This window comes from Linepithema humile, chromosome 1 (assembly GCF_040581485.1).
Source record: "Linepithema humile isolate Giens D197 chromosome 1, Lhum_UNIL_v1.0, whole genome shotgun sequence".
Classification (NCBI taxonomy): Eukaryota; Metazoa; Arthropoda; class Insecta; order Hymenoptera; family Formicidae; genus Linepithema; species Linepithema humile.
The window spans coordinates 43,174,430-43,189,311 of NC_090128.1; the positions used below are offsets into that span (position 1 = coordinate 43,174,430).

General features: G+C 34.1%; 1 protein-coding gene across 5 annotated transcripts in view; it reads left to right on the forward strand.

Annotated features, from left to right (window-relative positions):
• The window catches only part of LOC105675848 (cell adhesion molecule Dscam2-like), a 145,637-nt gene that overhangs the window by 31,083 nt on the left and 99,672 nt on the right, over positions 1–14,882 (forward strand). Inside the window, exon 1 of one of the 5 annotated variants that reach the window (XM_067347811.1) lies at positions 1,450–3,365. The exons of the other annotated variants lie outside the window; for them this stretch is intronic. The gene's annotated coding sequence lies outside the window, so the exon portion shown is untranslated. Of the gene's footprint in view, positions 1–1,449; positions 3,366–14,882 lie in introns of those variants that run through there. 5 annotated transcript variants of the gene reach the window in all.

Consider the following 14,882-nt stretch of genomic DNA (forward strand, 5'->3'; position numbering starts at 1 on the left):
ATATATAAAATGGTAGAAAGGTAGACTGGTAGAAAGTGCCATGCTAGATCCTGATGTCTAGCTAGCTTCCATCTTGACTGTCATGTTGTATCCCCATTTAATATAATAAACTTAGTTTTGACGTGACGCGAATCAGCGTCAAGCTATTTCTAGCGAGACGCTAGAAATATACTATGTTAATAATGTCTGACTAGAAGTAGCCTGGCGCTAGTTTACTCCAGACTACTTTTAGTATAGTAAAATAAGAACTGCGTGAGAACTAGCTATCGCCACATCATGGCTAGATAGTACAACATCAGAACTAGCGTGCGTCACACCACGGCTAGATAGCACTACACTAGAGCTAGCTAACGTCTGACTAGTCGATTAAGTCGGGTATTAGAAGAATGTAATGATTTTGTGTCTGGCGCTAGTCTACATGCCATACTAGCTCCTTATCAGGCAGTGAGGCAAGTAAGTTAGCACCAGCCTAGCACCATGGTGATTTTTCTACCAGGGTATGATTGCTATTTATTCAATCTATTCGAACGTAGGAATATATTTTGCGGTTTATTGTAAGGCGGATATTTGGTTTTGCTTAACAGTTCACAGAAATCAGGAGACTATATGAAAATTATTGCGTTATGCATATTTAATATAAAGCAACGTTTCGTGAGTGAGCGCACCCATGAATTAAATCACCAATTTCGCAGCATCCTATAAAGCTGCAGCTTGCGGCTTCATCTATAATGCGATGGCGAACGCGTCGTAAATTAGGGTAACGCAGGACTTGCGCACTACGTACGTTACGGGAGAAATCTGCGATGACACATTATTGATTTCAAGATTATCGCGGTTATCTGTCGTGGCATGAGTTTATCGAAGGGAGGACAGAGAGAAGAAGGAGAAGGACGAATCGAGTGGAAAAGAGTACGTATGCAGAGAATGACGATGGCGGCGATGGTGAATGAGGATATTGTGTCCTCGAGTTCGTAATTGCGACACTCTTCCCTTGCGACGTCTGCAGGGATTTCCATTTGTATGAGAAACGTCAATGCGGCCAATATTATCTGTCGCGAAAGTTTACCAACTCCAAATGATCGTTTCGTATGCATCTCCATCGCCCCTTTCTCTCTCCCCCCGTCACCATCGATTGCCTTTTCTTTGCGACGCCAATTACGCGACATAAATTGCAAAGATATTTCGTATTTAGTAAAATGTAACCAATTTAAAGTTTTTTAATGATTTTAATTTTAAAAAAGACCTTTCTTAAATGTTTATCTTATCCCCATATTTTTAAGTGTATTTTTTGCGAAATGAGGCCATATCAAACGTCAAATAAGGAGATATTAAATTTTTACATAACATATATTTAAATATGTAGTATGCAAAACAATTGTATATTATGTGTTAAATTGTAAAAAGAAAAATGCGTTAGATTTTATAAAGAAAAAATACTTGAGTATTTTAATTTTTTTTTGTCATAAATAGTCGCTATTTATTTGCCAGAAATTACATCTTTTATTTATAGTTAGAACATATAATAACGGAAAAAGGAGATATAAATTATTAAATTTAAATTAATCTTATTAATAATTAACACTAGTTTAATTAACACTTTTTTTTTATTTATTGTAATATGTATATTTATCTTTGTAATAGAATTTAAATCAATATTTATTTTTGTTATTTTTTTGTTTAATTTGCCATATTATAAAATCAATAATAATTATTAATTCAAATAGTTACTAGAATACGCTAATTGACGTTGAAAAATCAAAGCTTTCGACTGTAACATAAATCTCATGCAAATAGCGATTGGCAGTTGGGAGTATGTGTGTTCTTCGATATCAATGCATTGTTTTTGCCGTCCAAATTAATAATGTTTGTGAACTTATATGTGCAGAGGGAAAATAATATTTGCGGTCGATCCTTTACGTTCCTCCAGCTCGATTATTACTATTTCAAATTGCACGGTGGTTGTTTATTCGTTCGGAATATGTAGCTTACAAAATACGTTATTGCATTGAACACATTGCATTACAGATAACGTAATTGTTTTGTATTGCTAATAAATGTTTCATACATTCAAAAAATAAATATAAAACATAGCAATGTATTTATTAGTGTTTTTTTTTTTGTTTTTTTTTTGTTGCCTATTTTAACAGTTTATATTTTGAGAAGGTTAGTGATAGTATTTTTTTTTGTTACTTTTGTGTGTTATAGAAAATATTTGAAGTGTCTTCTTAAGTAGAGTTATACTATATATATATATTTCTTTGTAATTAAAAGAATAAATAGCGCGCATGTAACGCATGTGGCCCAGTAATGTTAAAATATACATTTTACTTCGGAAAAACTCATCGCGTACATGTTTTTTAAGTGCAAAATAATCATAAAAAATTGAATTCACACTTTTCTTTATTGTATAATATATTTTTATTATGTCGCGATGTTGTATGTCGCAATGCATCGACGCATTGAAACAAGCGAGCAATATTGAGATTAATTGAGTTGATCAATTATCAAAAAAATACAATTTACATGATTGAATAATTCAAATGTATAAAATATTCGAATTTTATCTGACCCTAATATACATATACATATATGAGTGCCCTGATAAGAGCATGTGCAGTGTGCATAAACATCTGCAGCGTGAAAAACCGAGAAGATCCGTTTTTGTCGCAGGTCGCTACGTCAATTTTTCGCTGAGTTATATAGCGTTTTGAAAATTCGGCAGGTGCGTCGTCTAAAAATAGACGCGGAATGCGGACACGCCTAGCATTGGAATGCGCAGATTGCGATAATAGCTATTTTTATACTACGGCCTTGTGTGGCCTTGAACGACCTTGAACCGCCTAGAACGGCCTAGATCTCTACTAGATCTGCGAGACGGGGTGGTGTATCAGTCGACTTCGGCTCATGTCGGAGTCATTCGAGGGGATATATGTGATCATTGGTCGATGAGATCTTCAGTCTCGCTTGGTCTCGCTCAGCGAGACTCGTTGTGATAGTTGGTAACAGTGATATTATAATTAATGGGAGGTTATAGTGCATAATGGCTAACAAGTGTCGTACGAAAGATAAGAGTCTAGTATTAATAAAATCAAAATTATTTGGGAGGATATATGTGTGTGTGATCAATAGTCGATGAGATCGTCAGTCTCTCACTGCGACGCTGTACCTTTGTGGGGAGGTTATGGTGAATAACAGCTAACAAGTGTCATACGAAAGATAAAAGTCTAGCATTAATAGAATCAAAATCATTCGGAGGGATATATGTGTGATCAATGGTCGATGAGATCGTCAGTCTCTCACTGTGACAGCGACGCTGTACCTGGGGAGGTTATGGTGAATAGCAGATAACAAGCGTCATACGAAAGGTAAGAGACTAGCATTAATGAAATCAGAATTATTAATCGCACTTATCAACTTTACTGCGATGCACGATACGTAAATCTTATATTCTAGAATTCTAGAGCACTTTTTTGTTTAAAGTATAAGATTTCAATGCATTATAATAAGGAAAATGTGCTTTCCAAAGATCTAGGTTATGTCAAATTAAAAAGGTGATGTCTAACGTTGACATAACTTTCTGAAATACATCTTAACATTTTAAACTATTTCTTTCCTTAAAATATAAAATTTTTATAATACATTACAGTAAAGAAAATGTGAATTCTAAACTTCTAAGCCTACCAAATGTTATGATATGAGATTTTAAGGCATGAAAATAAATGAAATATGCATTTTAACATTAATGTACTTTTTATTCATTTTTATGGTTTAGAATCTTATATCAAATCATTTGGCAGGCCTAGAATTTTACTGCAATGTATTGAAATCTTATATTTTAAAGAAAGAAATAGTCTAGAATGTTAAAATGTACATTTTATTTATTTTATTCACATTAATAGTATACTAAAAAATGAAACAGTTTAATATTATAATATAAAATAATGGTGTAAATAATTATTTAAAAAACTCGCATTCTACTAATTTAAATTGTTAAAAAGCGGACTCAAGCAAGACGTTTTATCCTTATCTGGTAGTTGTCATGGGCGTAAATCTTAATTTAATCGTATTATTAATTCTGTTCTTATTTTTTTTATTTTTCACCAATTTAGAAAAAAAGATAAAAACGCTTCTTTTATTAAAATTGTCATTTTTTCGCTTTCAAAGTCCCGAAATAAATTCGAACATCATATCACTCTACAGATAAAATCTCGTCGCAATTGTAATTTTGTTTCGTTGGCAATTTGTTGCTTTCATGAAACACAATGTGCATAAATAAGCATGTATTAATGTTTATCATATGTGCATATAAGTATAAATAAGATATATGTTATTATCGATATTTTATTGCAAGCTTCGTAAAAACAAAAGGAATTAAAACAATAAATTAATATTTGTTTATCAAACGTTCTTTCAAGTCAATACCTTTTTATTATATTGACTATTTCATTTTTTAATCTGCACATTTAAATTAAATTTGCTTGCTTTTGCAAATTTATTTATAATAAAGCAAATTTATAATAATTAAGATTAACAAGAATCATTCGGTGAAATTAATTTAGATCGTGATGATTTAATTGAAGTGATAATTGATATTAATTTGTTATACGAATATGTGTTGTTAAATTGCTACATCTCGTATATATTCACGTTATATCTCGATTGATCAGAACAAATAAAACTGCTCGCGCTCGTGATCTGTTATTCGGCGATTTCTCGCGATAACGGACGGTCTATCTCGTTTTATCCACAGCTTCCGGCTGAGGCAAACTTTCATAAAAGAATTCAAATTAGCCGACCACGTCAGAATTTAACTATTCTCGATTCGGCGGAGCTGGCTGATGAAATTTTCGCCCAGAGTATTGAACCCATGCCCGTTTCTCTGCTTCTCGCTCACCTCTTCCCAATCGAAGTCTACGTGTGCCTTATTTTTGTACTATCGATTTAGCCTGCTTTGACGTCGGATTTTGCATTATTCAGCAATTCCTTCTCAGCTTGCGCGAGCTTTCTCTTCGCACACACAAGTATGTTACACACGTTATAGCGGTACTTTCGCATTAATCCTGGCCGAGCATGTCACCAGCTCGCCTACTTGCACTGTCGACGCGAGCACCCTGGCTCGATATTAAGTATTCCAGTAAATTACGATTCCAAGAGAAGGTTGATTTTTCCAGGGATAATCCGAAATAAAATTTCCCGCATTTTTCATTTCTCGCAGAATTTATACAAAAATTATTTTTCTTATCTCTTGTGTGCAAGCTATTTATCTTGAAGAAAAAAATAAGTTTAAAATTATATTGCAAGAAAAATTATGAAGAAAATATAGTAGAATTATAATTGGAAAGAGATACAATGTTTTTATCGTTTTTTTTTTGTTTTTATTTAATTTCTAAATTATTATATTCATAATTGGAAACAAATATAGTAATCAATTGAAAGATATTAATTATCGTCATTAATCATAATCATTATTAATCATCATATGTTCGTTCTCTGATCAGTTATTATTTTCATTCTATTATGTATAAATTAATGCCGAAATAACAAGCGGATTTGTTTCCTTTTGTAATTAAATTATTAGTGATTGCTCCAACAATGCAATGATTTTCATATATATGACATACGGTTTTATAATCTCTCAGTGAGAAATATTGTATATACAAATCTCTATGAGAGTATGCAGTAATATAAAATATAATTTCAATATGATAAACCTATTGTATATTATTAGTGACAAGAAATTGAAAACTTACAATTGTTTGCAATAAGTTTTAAATAGATATGCTTTTACGGACTATAGTAAAAAAGTGGATATTCGTAGAAAATAGCGATAGCGAGCTTCACTTGCACATGACATATGCTTGGGAGTTGCTTTGCACCGACGTAAAATGTCGGTAAACATATCGTGTGTGCGACATGTGCATCTGATAGTTGATAAACACGTCTCCATTTAATATCAGAATTATCTAGATCGTGATAACATTGGTTATTGGAAATTTGGTAGTCACCTCTTCTTCTTAATATTGTACTCGAAATAATTTTGCGGCGCGTTTGGAAAACATTTTTTTTTTTAACTTAAACGGAGCATAAATGAATAGCTTGGCGTCTTACAATTTGTATAAATTATTTTTATATTATATACTAAAATATTCAAGCATCGTGGATGTTATCCAAATTATATTTTAAGAGTTAAAAATTAAATGCAAATGTAAAACGTTTTTCTTTCATATCTAGCGCGTCGTTGAAAATTTCTGGGAAACTTTTATTCCATAGACGCGTGCGTTATTACCGCATCGCGGTGCGTTTATTTTGTTTTGCGCAAAGTGTTAGGTAAACAAATTCACATCGTGCGCTTTCTCCGTGATCGCAGTTGAGATGCCGCGGACAAGTATTACAGATAAAGCGCGTAACGCATGTTACTATCTAAACCGTGCGACAGTTCCGACGGTGACACATTCCGTTTATGTAATATTAATTCTGTTGGTTTCCCTTGATGAACACTCGGACGATTTTGCACGCAGCGAGAAGCATGCACGATGATGTATTATATTCTCGTAATAAATATCGGGGCTTTGTGCTTCCTCATATTAATTACGATCAGGGATGCGATATTTCCTACCGGGCTCCTGGCTATTGAACCTCACACAAGCGAGAAGCGCATATATGTGCTGCGCAAAGTGTTCCGCGCAGCACATGTACACGCTTCTCGCTTGTGTGGGGCTCGGAAGCCGGGAGCCCGGTAGGAAACATCGCATCACTGATTACGATTAATATTTCTATAACGCGGCAAAAGCCCAAGTGATCGCAACTTCAATCGCAACTTCGCTCCTTTATCTCTATCAAACGAGCGTCATTGTAGCCGACTATATCACCGGATACATCAATATTGATTAGCGCCGACCATGATTAATTAAATTCGCGCCTGCTATCTATGTTACGAGTGGATCTGTGAGTGATGAGTGGAAAATGACGAAGAATTTTTACACTAAGATTGTTGACGCACGTATAAGAAATTACTATACATACGCACATAAATACATAATCTTTTGCAAAAGTGAAAATTAAAAAAGATAATAATACTTCGATAATAATAATATCAAAGAGGAAACTATTAATAAAACAAGTATTATTAGCTTTTATCGAGATTATATATATCGATAGAAAAATGTATATCCTTCTATTTATACGAAAAGCCATTTATAAATTTTTGCTGTTGTAAAATTTATATATTTATTAAAACAACACTGTGTGCGTGTGTAAAAAGTATGTGAATTCAGATTAATTTTTTTTTTTATAAATTTTTATTTATTTATGTGCCTTGTAATGTTGTTATAAATTATTTTTAAAATATTGTTAAACATAGCTTTATTTATTTCGCTACTGTTGTGTTATTTTGTTTTTCATCATAACTCTACTGGCATTACTATTTCTAATCCAAAGTGCATAAATAGATATAGACACTGATCTATAGAACATGCTACGATTCTTGTTGCTTTCATTATCACTGTCGCTCATAGGATACTCCCACAACATCTGCAAATAAAGACAACGATAATTAAAACATTAATTATATGATTTGGCAGGCCTAGAATTATTGTGATGCATTGAAATCTTATATTTTAAAGAAAGAAATGGTCTAGAATGTTTAAAATGTACATTTTAGTCATTTTTATATTTTATAATGTTATATTTAATCTCTACAAATATTATGATATAACATTATCAAATATAAAAATGAATAAAATGTATATTTCAACATTCTAAACCATTTCTTTCATTAAAATGTAAGATTTCAATGTATCGTAGTAAAGAAAATGTGAATTCTAAAATTTCAGGCTTATCAAATGTTATTATAGAAAATCGGTATTGTAAAAAGGCGGCAACAATGAAGTTCGATATCATCGAGATATTTCGGTAACGTCTTTTTTTAAGAGAGGAATATTAATAACAAAATTTTATATAACATTTTTCATAAAGTTTGAATTTATCTATTTCTATTCTTTTAAAAGATAAAGAAAGTGCAATTTATCACACTTTCACAGTATACGTGCATCTGTATTCGCACTCGCAGCTGACAGTCGGGCTCTCTGAGTGTTGAATCAACAAATTTGTAAGGCTCGCCATGCCAGAAACAAGAGTCGCGTTGACGTGAAAAAGAAATAACATCCTTGCGCCAACTGTCGAGCTTTCGCGATCTTCACATTCAAATGTTGCGGATGACGCTTAACGAAAACGCCGCTGAAAGAGGCGACGATAAACGGTTGCCGCAGCAGCTGCATTCGCCAGGCCGGGGGTAAAAACTGAGCGAACCCTTCAGCACCCACATTTCTTCGCCCTTATTTAAAGCCACCAATAGTAGGTTCTTTAGGATCAAAGAAAGTCGAAAATACATTTACCCTTGTACTCGTAAAAAGAACATGCTCCGATAATTTGTACGAATCGTTTTCCTCCCCTATTTCCTCTATGTATTGATCTTTCTGGACGACCTATTTTTAAACTTCAAAGAAATAATTGATATTGTCTTTGCGAAACATTTTCATCTAATTCAATACGTGCGTAATTAGGCAGGCGCAATTATTGAGAAATATATCGTAAAATTCCAAGAATATTTTGAAGTTTGTAAGTAATGTTTTTATTCGATTTTATGAGTAAAGACAATCTTTGTAATTATAACGCAAACTTATCGTCGGCGTAAATACCGGATTACTTCCATTTCGACTACTCTCGTAATTACAAACTATCTTTGCAAACAGTAAAGTTTCAGAGCATGCACTTTAACAAATTGCAAAATACTACGTATTATTTTGTAAATAAGTGCAACGCGTGCAATAAACTCGGTGCGTTCTTAATTTTCGCGCGAAGGCTTCAATCATTGCTTTCGTGGATATAGACACAAGATTTTTGCAAACATGATGTTGATGTTTTTCTTTTTCAAAGTCCACAAGAGAGAGAGAGAGAGTGAAAGATAGAGAATATCAAACGCCATCATGTGGTGCAGGCGGTGCCGCTTTAAACTTTTAGAGGAAACGTTCTCTCTTTGGTGCACCCGGCCGAGATTTCCGGGCGTGAATTTACATAAACGTACCGCTCAATTTAGCGACTGCCACCGGAAACGACTAAAGAACAATACTCACAGACGCGCAATGCAGGTTGGCAAAGCAACTGCGCGATGGTATTTTCATTTTTAAGCCTCTGAACGACATTGTGTAGGGTATGTCGAAAATCTCTACTCCGCTAAATGGTTGTAGAAACAAAAATGAGATTTTAAGCTTTTACATTATTGTGCTATAAAGATTTTTATTTTTGTTTTTAGAATTGTACCATACTTTTTCTCATGTTTTTAAAAATTATAGAAGTTATAGAAATTAAAGGATAAATTTAATGAATATTTAATTTTTTTAGTTTTTACTTATATGTGTTAAGATACATAAAATTGTTCAACATCCGTCTCGTATTAAATTTTATTATATTTTTATGTAAAACTCTTTTCACTCGATATATGTAAGATGTCTTTGAAGAAGAAATTTATTGCACTTTTTGTTAAAATATAACACAATAGCTTTGAGGTAGAAAAATATTGCGACGCAGAGAGGTAAAACAGCACTGCAATTCATTCAGATTGACTGATGTATCTGTTAATTCGTAATAACTGCCATTCCAATTACCGTACCGATCATGCTGTGTTGTGTAGAATATTGAAGATGCGCCGTATATAATGCCGCGTCGAACAGTTCCTCTGTATTGTTCGCGGTGCGAAATTATTGGAAACGTACTGAAGTATACACGACTGCGCTATTAAGCCTCCGACACAATAAAGACGATTGTAGCGTGCCGTATCATTGCTACGTATCATATGATGTATGATGAAGTACGCGTTTGTGGAACATATTGGATATACTGAATACAACACATTAATTACACATTTCCATTTCAATAATGTGATATTATAGTACACTTTTAATACATAACAGCCTTTTTTAGGCAGTTTTGCAAGCTTTGCAAACTTTTTTTATTTTTATTGATTTTCACTTTATTTTTTGTGAGAGAAAAACGTGGATTTGTGTGTATTTTATATAATTTGTATTATTAAAAAATCAAACCTTATTCTCCATGATCGAATAAACTCCAGCAATTAAAATCTTTTCAAAATAGCTGTATAAAATATTTTTTTTTACTCTTCCAATATTTTTTTTTACAATCCACAAAAGTTAGTGATAAAAAGTATAACTGTAATATAAATACAATAAATAAAAAAGTGTGCTGTTTATCGTGCAATAACACCGGAGCTTTGCAAACTTTGAAAATTTTTCCCAGCTATAAAATCACTGTGGAAAAATCTGCGACGTCGATGATTGTTGGAGGTTGGAGATTGTCCGTCGTTTTAAATTTCCAACGATTTCTTGAAACGAGACCGGCAGGAAATCGAGTTACACAGACGAACATGGTGCGCGTCGGAGAGTTCCGTCGAAAACTTCGCCGGCGTCGTCGTCGTCGTGACGCTCACCCCGAACACCGTTACCACCACCGCTACCGTCTTCGGAGTTTCGACTTTTGACACGTTCCGTATGTAGCGACTGCCGACCTGTCTTCCTTAACTTCATCGGTGTATCAGTGTGTGGGTCGCGTTTACGGCATGCTTGTTAACCAGTTAAAGCCATTGTGACCGAATCCGAAGACGTCGCGGACCGTCTGCCGGCGCTTGGAAAAATGTATCCGGTAACGTTCGGGGCGTCGCGACACCGGAGACGATTGTCGCGGATTTGTTCAAATCGTTGAAACAAGACGCGCAACTAGCATTGTCAAATTCTCAAAATTTCACATTTTTATACAATAGAAAGAAATCTATGGTATTTCAAAGTTTTGCAATAATGGAATATTAAGTAACTAGAAATCACTAAAAAAGAACGAAACTTAGTCAACTTTTTGTCTTAACTTTTATGAAAAAAATGAGAAAATGTTATTCAGATTTTGAATATTAATTTGGATTAATTTTTAAAAACAAAGTAACGTATTCAGATTTAATAATAATACAAATAATATGTATATTTATTTTGGATGGAGCTGAAACATATCTCATAATAGCACAATCTGTGATCGGGCGCTATGCCATGCTTTGTACAACATCTATCTAGTTTTATATTAATTAGATATCGGCGGTCACGCACTAGCTCACTGTTTGAAATAAATTCAAATAGGTAACGCGTAAATTTTTCTCTCTACGTTATTTACCTCTATGAAATTACAACAATTTCAATATAAATTATTGTGCAATTATAAATATTATATAACTGTGATTTGTTGTCCAGATAATGGATTTCAAATATTAAATTGTGCATTTTATTCGTTGAAAACCAGAATGAAAGTAAAATTTTAATCTCATAAGAATATCTAATCTTGTATCACTTAAATTTAATACAGAGTTCTTAACTTGCCGTTACCTTTTTTTGCTCTTTTAAAAGTTCTTTAATTGAATAACTACTATCTCGATCCACGATTTGATATAAACTTTTTCTCTCTTCCTCGTACTATCTCTCTCTCTCTCTTTCTCCCCGTTAGAAGCAGACAACATTTTATTAAGAACAAACTTTTTACTCTTGCGTCGCATAAAATTAAAATTCCGCTTCGAGACTCGTTGTGTTACTTTCCGGAAGTTTGCGATATTGATTAAAACGATCTACGGAGAACCGTTTGAAATCGATTGTCTTTTTCTAAAGAAACTTTTTTTAACTGCTTATTCCACAATTTCTATAACCTTTCATTAATTAATATTTAATTATTATAATAATAATGACAGTATCTAGAGAGAAAGTATTTAAATAACTATAATATACTTTAATGTTTAATAAAAACAAAATGGGGGGGGGGGAGAAAAACAATATAATCTTTCAATGTCGAGTAAAAGAATTATGGTATTTCTGTTCATTAGTTCCCAAAGTTTCTCTAATGACATGTGACAATAAATCAACCCTTTTAATTCAATAAATTCGTGAAATTCATTATTTCGCCGCGCTCGATCCTTTGCTTGACTGGAAGAATTTATTCCAGGGTTAACCCCTTGACTTTCCTGTAATATCACCCTTTTTACGCGCTTGCAGCCATCTTGAGACATCGACAGTTGCCCCTTTTCTCCGGGTCGGCGGCGGGGGTCGATGAGCGAGATGAAACGTGTCGAGAACAAGGGGCTCCGGAGGGTCGGAAAAAGGAAGGATGGTTAGGTCTAGGAAAGGGGAGTGTACGAGCTTTGCCAGCACCAACCCGGTAGGGTGAGCCTCTCGCGAACCCCCTCGTGGCGTGGAGTCGATAATTAACAAGCCCGGGCAGCCGAGTCACTTAGGTCGCTCGCCGTCGTCGTTGCCGTCACTGTTTCCACTTCTGAGTGCTCCAAGGGTTAATTGTTAACGAGAAAAGTTTGCATTTACAAGTGCGAGCGTATCTCGGTACCGTCGACATGGCGGCAAACAGGCAGGCCGGTATTCGTACTCATCTCATCTGTAGCTCGATCGACCAGGCTAATAAACGTCACGGATCGAGCTATCGCCACTGACCATGTTTCTAAATCCTCTACGAGCCTCTTCCCTCCTCTACCCCCAACCGGTATCGACTCACGCATTGTCCGTTGCATGGTACTCGTCTTTACACACACTGCTGCTCCGCTTCATTGGTGCTCGAAGCGATGTCTCTTTACAGCGTGGTTGGCTACAGCGCGAACATCCGAGTCTCTCTTCATTTTTGCTGTTTGCACGTCGATTTACGCGATCCGTTTCACGTGTCACTTTCCTCTATTTCTCTTTTTATTTTATATATTTTTTTATATATTTTTTTTATTTTGAATAACGCTTTAATACAGTTTATCAAAAATTATTTACAATTGAAACATGACACTCGTGAAATTTATTGTTTATATTTTATATTTATTATTTAAGAAAAAGAGAAAGATATAAAAATTTTATATATATAATATAATATATCAATTATTTGTATTATTTATTTGTACTATACTTGTCTATTTATTTCACTAATAATAAAAAACTTTTTAATTTTTTTATTCCAATTAATTGCTATCAATTTTAAGTACTTAGTTTTATTTTTTTATATCTATAAATATTACTTTTAATTTATCACACTTTAATAAATTTTATTGTATATTTATATTTGTTACAAAAGATTTTTTCCGAAATACGATAAATTCCTTTCTTTTTCTTTCTTTTCTCTCTTTTTAAAAGTTTTCCTCCTTTGTTTTCTCTCGTCTTTCTTCTCTATTCACCTGTCGCTTCCGCCGTCAACCGACGATGTTTTGACGTTTGTTTCGAAATTGTTACTAATTGGAACGCCACAAAGTTTCTCCCAACTCTTGCTGCGCCGGGATTGTTGTGTCAAACGTTAAAAATAATTATTTGCGACACAACGAGTGGATGACTTTTGTTCAAAATTGTTACACGATATAGTTTGTCGTTACTGAGATAACAAAAAACGCTGCAACTGTATACTCATTAAATTAATCACATAAGATTTCCAGATAATGATATTTGAACTTGACATTGTGAATTTGATAAATAATTTGTTAGAAGTGTTAATATAATATTTGAAATGTAAAGCTAACAAAAAAATTTATTGTAATAATAAAACTGGAGAACAGAGCAATGTGTTGTTTGATATAAATATGTTCTTCTTTTTCGGAAAATATTTTACGAGCAATATTGTATATTTCGTGAAAATATTTTTTAAAATTAGACAGAGGACAATATTGTAAATCTTTTTGCACAAAATGTAAAAATATTCTGAGAATATTTTGCAAGATATTTTGGAAAAAGTATACGATATAATAATATATTTCGAAGATACGATCTGAGACTCTATTTTCCGAGAATTGCAAAATTTCAAGAATATTCCTACTTCTCTCTAATTACAAGCAACCTTTATTAAGCTCTATGCTCGAGTTGCATGATTTATTTGTCGACGCGCACGTGCGCTCTGACATTTAATTACAATTAATTAGCCCGGTTCTACAAATAGCTGTTAATGCAAATGACTATTCATGTCTCGCTTGTTCGGCCGCACTCTTCGCGACGCGTCACGGCGAAAATTAACCGCCGGAGCTAACGAGTAAATTTCGTTCAACCCTGTACTGAGAGGAAAGAATAAGAATAAAAGGGAAACGGGAAATGGAGCGCTGCGGGGTGTGTTAAGAGTATAAGTGCGCGGGAAGCGTAGAAGGAAGTGCCGAAGAGACCCCACTGTACTCCTCGCTGCTGCCACTGTCGAGAGAGGGTTGAGTTTCCTATGGTTTAATTGGGCGCGAAATCATTTCCGATGCAATACGCGCGCGGACGCAGCCGCGACGTCGAGTCATCACCGTAAAAGCTCGACTTCCCTCCCCCCTTCTCTCTGACTCTCTCGTTCTCTGTCCTCTCGTCATCTATTTGCTCCACCATCTCCTCTCTCTCTCTTTCTCTCTCCCTTCCTCTCCCTTTTTCTCTCTCAGTCCCGCTCTCTCGTTCAATTGAAGAAACCACCGAGCTTCCAATCCTTGCATACACTATCACGAGCGAGCGTGCATCTGCCGATCTCTGTTGTTTGTTGTGTCGCGTATTACGAGTGGTGATGCATTCAGGATGCATTCGGTATGATTAAAACACTTATTTGACTATGCCAAGAACGTTATTATTTTTGATAACGTTCGTGCCACAGTATAGCATTTAAAGATTAACTCTGTACACGTGTAAAATAATATTTTAGAGTGTTTTCTCAAAAAATAACAGAATCGTATTCTCCAATAATGCTCGCTTCAATAAAATTTTAGAAAAAATTACTTAATTATAGTCTGATTTCTGTTTAAAGCTATAGTATTTCATTTAAAATCACAGTGTAACAAAATAATAATTACG